At 36.6% G+C, this 8,884-nt stretch overlaps 1 long non-coding RNA gene across 1 annotated transcript in view; it reads right to left on the reverse strand.

The window, feature by feature from the left end:
- Positions 1-8,550, reverse strand: part of LOC140620025 (uncharacterized) — a 70,183-nt gene extending 61,633 nt beyond the window's left edge. Inside the window, exons 1-2 of the long non-coding RNA XR_012019772.1 lie at positions 8,355-8,550; positions 3,295-3,370 (exon numbers count right to left, since the gene is read on the reverse strand). This is a non-coding gene — a long non-coding RNA (uncharacterized lncRNA). The remainder of the gene's footprint in view (positions 1-3,294; positions 3,371-8,354) is intronic.
- Between the last annotated feature and the right edge of the window lie 334 nt (positions 8,551-8,884).

Consider the following 8,884-nt stretch of genomic DNA (forward strand, 5'->3'; position numbering starts at 1 on the left):
AAACTATTCTATTGTCTACTCTATATTAACATGACTTTATTATTCCATTGCCTTCACCAATGTAACTTTAGTATTCCAGGAAATACTTAACACAGAAGATAAACATTGCAAACAATGTTATTGTTCATTCTAGGAATTTCTTTCTTTTCAAGTAGGCTTCACACTAAGCATGGAATCCAGTAGAGGGCTTAAACTCACAACCCTAAGATCAAGGCCTGAGCTGAGATCAAGAGACAGAGGCTTAACCGACAGAGACACTCAGGTGCCCTAATTTCTAGGGACATCTTAAAAGGACCCATTGAATCTTCACTATATTGTGTGAATCCTAATTACATCCCTATATTTTAAGACTCACTATAACTCACACTAAAGTCATATTTATATATCTCAACTTTGCCCTTCACTCTGACATACTACTAGCACCTTATCCTCAATACTATCTTTCCAAAGTTGCTTTGGTGATATTTTGGGGAGCCAGAATTTTAAAATAAGCAAGAGTCTTCAGTTTCATTTATTTCCTTCTTATATTTTTAGTTTATTTTTTTCTAATAATACTTCTGGTAGCCATTACTTTTATGTTAATCTTTGCTTTTTTCAACCAAAATATTATAGAACTTTTCTAAAATTTATAAGTATCATTTCATTTTCATGTTAGTAGTCTCCTGGAAAAGAGGCAGGGGAAGTCTCTCAATTTATAATATGCATGTTTCCCTTAATGGGATAAACAGTTTTGTCAGTCTAGACATAGATTTCCTCAATAACTGATTTCTTAAGCTCAAAATGTTCTTCTCTCTCTTTTATTTTTCTGTTTTTCAAGTTAATGACCTATTCACCTTCCACCAAGGTGGCCAACTGATTCTAATGGTCTCATTACAAACGCTCCAATTCTCCTGCTCCCTAGTTAACCATTTTTATAAGGAACTGATTTAAATATAATAGGCTCTATCTGCAAATTTAATTTGTGTACTTTATGAGAAACTTAGAACAAGGATACTAGACAGTTTCAAGGACAGGCACAACATGTGTTTTTCAATTTTTTTCAGCAGTGATTCTCAAACTTTCTTTAACACAAGGATTCTAGGGTAACTTTTCTTTTTAAGTAGCTTTCAAAGTAGAATCAACAGTCTACATTTTTCTGCTAACAACTGAGGAAATTCTGATGCTATTGAGAAACATTAATCTATATGACATCTAAACTTCTTCAAACTATCCATGTCCAAACTTTTTGATTCTATATGCTTGAAAGTGAAATACTTCTGAGCATATACCACTCTCTCCATATATATATATATATTTTTTTTAATAATTCCCTTGACTATAAGATTTTCACTTCCTTTGTTATTTTTTTTTCTGTCAGAGAGACAATACTCTCTCTCTTTTTTCTTAGCATGTGAATTTAGAATCTTTAAAATCTTCTCCTCCTTTATTTAAAATCAAGTATAGTCATCCTTTTCGTATATGTCTTCTTTTATTGATTACTTTTGCTATGACTTTCCCAGGTTTTCATCATCTCATGTTTCCATATTTTGCATTGTTTGCCATTGATTATTTCTAAACTTAATTAATCTTGCACAAGGATACTAGTTAAATTTTCTTAATAACAAATCAAAGGAAAGGAAAGCAAAGCAAAACAAAACTCCCATTGTATGTGAGACTAGATTACAGCTGCCTTTTGACTGTCTTATTGTCCTCTTCCTAACTCCAAAATCCATAGAGTGATATTCCAACTTGGAGTCTAGCAGGCAAGGAATTTATTAAAGAATTTCCTTGGGATCAAAAGGGAAGAAAGGAAGCAGCCAGATTGGGTAGAGGATAAGTTAAACTGAGTGTAACTCCATGAGTAGACCTGGACTTGGGGCTGCTCTTCATTGAGCTAGAAGGCCAGGTCTTTCAAGTCGTCAGTCATCAGTCATTGGACAAGGCAGTTCTCTGTATCTCAAACAGTCTAGAAAAGGCTGGCCCTGAAGATTGTCTACAAACAGCACTCCCAGCAGTTCTGAAGAACTGGGCTTCAGCAAAGAAGATCTAGGCAGCACATCTCCATATCCAACTCCTGCTAGTGAAGATGTGATTTGCTTTATCTCCCAAAACAACGTTAATATCCATACCCTTGATGTTTTCACAAAACCTACAAGGATCATAGGCTCAGATATAGTAGCAACAGACACTGGGTAGCTTTATGGAAAAATATTTAATATTTGCTAATTCACCTGTGGACCAACTATGCATATCCTCTGACCATATTCAGTCAATACATCTTAGCCAAACAGCACTAGTACTACTCCATTTTGCCTATTTTTTGAGAGGATTACTTTTATCATTAAACTGTGACCTTACTATGTTTTCATGATTGTATGTCTAGTCTTTAGCAGTTAGACTCTGCTAACTAGTTCAATAATTGGTACTTAAAGCAAATTTGAAAAAATTAATGTATAAATTAAATTTTATATATTCTTCTAGGATCTGCTCACTTTACCATACTCCAAAAGATTTTGACATCTCGAACTCAAGTTCCTGTTTTCATTTCCTTAATTTACTTTTTATAAAAATAAAACAAAAAATTTGATATGTACTTGAGTATTATTTTTGCCTACATAAAAATTCAAAGCTTTGGGAAGCTAGGATTTCTTCCTTTTTTTTTTTTTTTTTTTTTAGTTTTTATTGAAATTCCAATTAGTTAGCATACAGTGTAATATTAGATTCAGGTATAGAATTTAGTGATTCAACACTTTCAAATTCAAACGCAGTGCTCATCATAAGCGTCCTCCTTAATCCCTACCACCTATTTAACCCATCCCTCCACCCATCTCCCTTCTGGTAGCCATCAGTTTGTTCTCTATGGTTAAGAGTCTGTTTCTTGGTTTCCTCTCCTTTTTTCCACCAATTATTCATTTGTTTTAATATAATGGAATATTACTCAGCTATAAAAATAATGAAATCCTGCCATTTACAATAATATGGATGGAGTTAGACAATATTATCCTAAGTGAAATTAGTCAGAGAAAGACAAATAGAATTTATTCTTAATATTTACTTCCCATACAAGCATTTAGAATTATTCTGGGATGATGATAATAGTTAAAGAAATGTTTGTTTCAAGGGAAAAAAAAGACGGGAAAGAGTGCCAAAAAGAAGGGAAAGAGAAGTAAAAGAGAAACACTGACTACTGTAGATTAATTTTTAAAGAGTGAAATTTCTCAACTGATGTGGAAAGATGTCAAATTCCTCTTTTACAGTCATTTTAGAAATCTGACTATTGCATATCTAATAAGTATCATGAGGACTGTTACTTACAAATTAGACTTTCCAAATCCATACAACATCATCTCATTATGCTTATATTCAATCTAGAATATCTCATTCTGCTAACCTATGAAAGATAAAGAGATATAAAAGTAGAATTAACTGCAATAAATATTTGAAATAATATAAAGAAGAGGAAAAAAAATAAGAAACTGTTACCAAGGCCCTAAATTCATACATCCCAGGATGAGGCAGTATGTTGTATAGTTAAGAGAATGGGGTTCCTTGTATTAAAATCCAAGCTGGAGCACTACTAGTGGTGTGAATGTGCATAAGTGTAATTAAAAGAAAAATTCAAACATTTAGTAATCAAAATGTCTTTTGGTAGCTGAATGGAAAAATAATCTATGTTATATCCGACAATGGAACATTATTTAGCACTAAAAAGAAATGAACTATCAAGCCATCAAAAGACATGGAGGAACCTTAAATGTAAATCACTAAGTGAAAGAAGCCAATTTGAAAAGCTGAGTACTGTATGGTTCCAACTCAGTTACATTCCAGAAATAGCAAAGCTTATAGAAAATAATATAAAGTTGAGTAGTTGCCAGAGGTTGAGGGGAGGAAAGATGAATAGATGAAGCAAAGAGGATTTTTAGGGCAGTAGGAATATTCTGTATGATATTATAATGATGCATACATTCATTATACATTTGTATAAACTTATAAAATGTACAACACCAAGAGTAAACAATAAACTATATTGTGGGTGATTATGATATGTCAATATAGGTTCATCATTATAACATATGTACAGTCTATTGAGTGATGTTGATGATGGAGTATGCAATGCATATGGGGTTAAAAGACATAAAGGAAACCTCTATATCTTCCTCCCAATTTTGTTATAAACCTAAAACTTCTCTAAAATAAAGTCATTAAAAACTGTAAAGAATCGGGATCCCTGGGTGGTGCAGCGGTTTGGCGCCTGCCTTTGGCTCAGGGCGTGATCCTGGAGCCAGGATGAAGAATCCCATCACAGAAGGCAGCTTGGCCTGGGAAATACTCCCAGATACTCATAAACAGAAGAACTACAAATACCCATGGAGAAGGGACTCCATTTTTCTATGTCCAAGGCTCTCATTCTCCATTGCAACAATTCATCTATCTTTCCTTGGGAAACTCCTGTTCTGCAGGTAGTGCCAGAGGGACCAGTGGAAGACTAAACAGCACCAGATAATACAAGCAGACCAAACAAAATCAGAAATTTTCTGAAAATTAAGTTGTTTTCCAAACCACAAACCACAGAAGAAGGCTTGGACTACAGAGTGAACCTAAACATAATGAGCACCTGCTAAAATAAAAAGATCCAAATTGGACCGGAGTCTCCAAACAGAATAGACTAAGTGAGAGTACAATGAAAAAAAAAATCACCCTCTGTGAGGAACCAAGAAAATTAGAACTTAAGAGGAAAAAAAAAACTTCTATTGATATCAATAGAAAGATAAATCAGATATCAAAATTATGTATATATATGTATATTCCAAGAATATAATGGAATATTCTTTAGCCATAAAAAAGAATGAAATTTTGTCCTTTGCAATAACATATTATGCTAAGTGAAATAAGTTTGGCAGAGAAAGACAAATACTGTATGATTTCATTTATATGGAGTGAAAAAGAATAAAAGCAACTATCATAGGTGCTGAGAACAGATTGGTGGTTTCCAGAGGTAGGGGTGAAGGTAGAAGGTGGGAGAAAATAGATAAATGGAGTCAAAAGGTAAACACAAACAAAACCTGTTCTTTCTTTCACTGTAATCCTTGCTAATTTTTCGTATTTTTAGTCATTTCCTTTGTATTTGAAGTTCTTGCTTTACCCAATCTTTCATAGTCATTTTATTAGTAACAAATTCCCTCATTTTTTTCTTCTTGTATTCCCTTTGTTCCTGATGAATAATTTCACCAGGTAAAGCACTTATGTTTAATAATTTTTCTCCTTTGGGGATCCCTGGGTGGCGCAGTGGTTTGGCGCCTGCCTTTGGCCCAGGGTGCGATCCTGGAGACCCGGGATCGAATCCCACGTCGGGCTCCCGGTGCATGGAGCCTGCTTCTCCCCCTCTGCCTATGTCTCTGCCTCTCTCTCTCTCTCTCTGTGACTATCATAAATAAATAAAAAAATAATTTTTCTCCTTTGCTATTGTAAAAAGAGCGTGTACTTCTTTCTGGCCTCCATGGCCTCAGATGAAGATTCTCTTTTATTCAAATTGTTATTTCCCAATAAGTAATATATCACTCATCTTTGCCTGTTTTCAAGATTTTTTCTTGTCTTGCTTTTTCAGAAGTTTAATATGGTGTGTCTGTGCATGGATTTCTTTAGGATGTGTCTGTGCATGGATTTCTTTAGGAATATTCAGTACAAGTTTCACTAAGCTTTTTAGATCTGTTGGTCTGTATCATTCACTTAGTTTGAGAAGTTTTCAGCCATTATTTTTTGGACCACTCATTCAGCCCTACTGTCTTTCTTCTTCAGAGACTCCCACAGAATTTATGATCTTTCCCAAACATAATTATCTGCCTTTTTATTTTAGTGACAACAAAACGGTGGCACAGTCAAACTTTGTTTCATATTAAAACTAAGACTTGACAATATTTTATTCCTAACCAGAGGTCCAATTACTGAGCCTTATCAGTTCTAAACTTCTCAGATTTAACTGCTTTTTCCCATTGCTATAATTCCCCGCCTCACCAGCAGTCTGATGTCTAGCTTCCCTCAAAGGCACGTAGAGAGCATTCAGATGATCACTATAAAAAGTACATTGAATTTGTGCCATTCCTCATCTTGCAGATTATCCAATGGCTTCTCACTGCCAGACTTCTTGATGTGACCAGAAATAGCTTTATTTTAAAATATGTCCCTCCCACCACTAATCTACAATTTTTCTTATAATGATATAGCCACAAGTATTTCTTGCAATTTCTTAATTTTGAAATATTTCCGTCAATATAACCTTATCCATGATACTTCCCTTTTCCACCTCCCTTTTTTTATTGAATAATCCTGATTTTCCTTAAGATTTTATCTTAAGTTTGTTTCCTAAGACATCCTTATTATAAAACCAGTTAAGAGATTTCTCTTTTACACTATTCATTACAATCATGCATGTTTTTCTATAGGTACATATGGACATTTTCTTTAGGTGTTCAGTCTTCCTCATCAGACTGTGAAGATGATTTTGTCTACCTTCCAGCTCTGTGGTACTTGAAATCCATGTAATGAATAGAGTAATGACCACATGATTATTTAAAACATGGCATACGGGATCCCTGGGTGGCGCAGCGGTTTGGTCCCTGCCTTTGGCCCAGGGCGCGATCCTGGAGACCCGGGATCGAATCCCATGTCGGGCTCCCGGTGCATGGAACCTGCTTCTCCCTCTGCCTGTCTCTGGACCTCTCTCTCTCTCTGTGACTATCATAAATAAATAAAAATTAAAAAAAAAATAAAAATAAAAAAAATAAAACATGGCATACTGTAGTATTCAAATTCTAAAATTTTAACAACTCATTAGTAATTTATAGTGTTAGTATCTTATTTACTATTGTGAGCAGCTATAGTTTTACAGATTTTAAAAATAGGTATAAAGATCTAATATATAAAATGTGTGATGTTTTTAATTTTATATTAATATGAATGCAAATATAGTGAATTAACTCATGTCATTTAAGCACACTAGATAGAGCTTAATTCTTATTAATTAATAATTTTTAAACTAAAGCTTACTGTAGATTTACCAGTCATTTTTTTATAGGCAAGAGTAGTCTGATATTTCCCTTTTACCACTTACTGACAATGTCCTTGATGTGCTTGTTTCATTCAATGAACATTTGGATTTGGAGCATGTGCCGCAGTGATTGGAGCAGAGGCTATTTTGTCCAAAAGCCTGATTTTACCCCTGCTCTTCTACTTCCTATGTTTGTAATGTAGGAACAACACCACTTTCTTTATCTCTAAGCCCACCTCACAGGACTGTGGAAAGAAAGGAAATAATGTATATGGATGGCTTAAAATAGAACTCAGACTATACCAACTAGCCAACAAGGAAATATCATAATTATGATTTTTAAAAGATCTTATTTATTTCACACAGAAAGAGAGAGAGCACAAGCAGGTGAGCAGCAAGCAAAGGGAAAGAGAAAAGCAGGCTCCCCTACTGAGCAGGGAGCCTGGCACCAGACTTGGGATCATGGCCTGAGCCAAAGGCAGATGCTTAACCTACTGAGCACACCCAGGTGCCCCACAAAAAAAAAAAAAAAAAAAAATTAATAGTATCTATTTTGCTTTTGTTTGTAAAGTTTTAGCATTGCAATTATATCACAGAAAGTGAAGATATAAGCTGTAGAAGAGTTTATATACTTAAAAAGATAGATATATCTGCATGATTTGTGGATTTATATTACTCTAAGAACGCTAAGCTCAGCCTTATGTCTAAGAGGGAAAATACTGTATGAGTTCACTGACTCAGTGATGTTACTCAAGAATTTAGTGATGACCACAGACAATCCCAGATCACACCGTAAGAAACCAACTTCCTACAACCAGAGAAAATAAACAATTTCGCAATATTAAAAAGAAAAAAACAGTGATATATAAAGAAATGTACTATTTTTTTTTTTGAAGATTTCATTTATTTATTTGAGAGAGTGAGTGAGCGAGAGTGAGAGAAGGGCAGAGGGGAGGGAGAGGCAAAGTTTCTGAAGAGCTGAGAGCCCCCCGCAAGCCCCCCCTCCCCGGGGCCGCCCAGGGGCCCCGAAATGCCCTGATTTTCTAGTACATCCGTCTTCATAATAGGCCAGTTCGCCCAGTCAACCAGACTTTTACCCCAGTAATTTCTATTAAAGCATTACAATGAGCTATGAATTTAGAATCAAAATTAATATTCTACACTTTAAAGACAATCAAGAGACTTTCAAAGGCAATCAAGTCAATACCAGATACTGATTAGGTAGAACATTGTGATTTTTTTGAGCTGAAGGATCTCGAACTATGTGATATAAACGTCCTATGCATACGGTTAGCGGGGACCGGGACCGAGCCGCGAACCCCCTACTGACCGTCTAGGTACGCGAGAAGCCAACGGAGCCGCAAGAGCTGGGGAGGGGCAGACAGGGAAGGGCAGCGCCCGTTACAAGCTGAAACGGCTCTCGACGCTCTAACCGACGGCAGCCCTGAGGGAGGCCGCCTTGGCCGCGTCCATCCCTGGAGGAGGCCGCCCCCCCCCTCCCCGGCGCGCGGGCTCGGGGCTGCGGGGGGAGCGCACAGCCTGGGCCACGCTTCCCCGCCGCAGCCTGGCTCTCCGCGGTCGCACCGGCCTTGCGGATGCGGGGACGCGTCGGAGTTTGCGGACGCTCTAGAGTGACGGCCGTGAAGCAGCCTTATAGAACCGTCGGACGTACTCTCTGCCTCTGTCTTGGTCTTTCTCTCAATTATTTGTATACGATTCTTCCTGATTTCCCTATCACATCTTTTTTCTCGGTGCTTGACAGAAACTGGGCATAGACCGTCCCCGCCGGGGCATGCATGGTCCACCCTGATGGTTTTTGAATTTTACTGTCTCGGCACTCCCTCTTGGCCTGGTAAACAT

The sequence above is a fragment of the Canis lupus genome, chromosome 28 (genome assembly GCF_048164855.1).
Source record: "Canis lupus baileyi chromosome 28, mCanLup2.hap1, whole genome shotgun sequence".
NCBI classification, from domain to species: domain Eukaryota; kingdom Metazoa; phylum Chordata; class Mammalia; order Carnivora; family Canidae; genus Canis; species Canis lupus.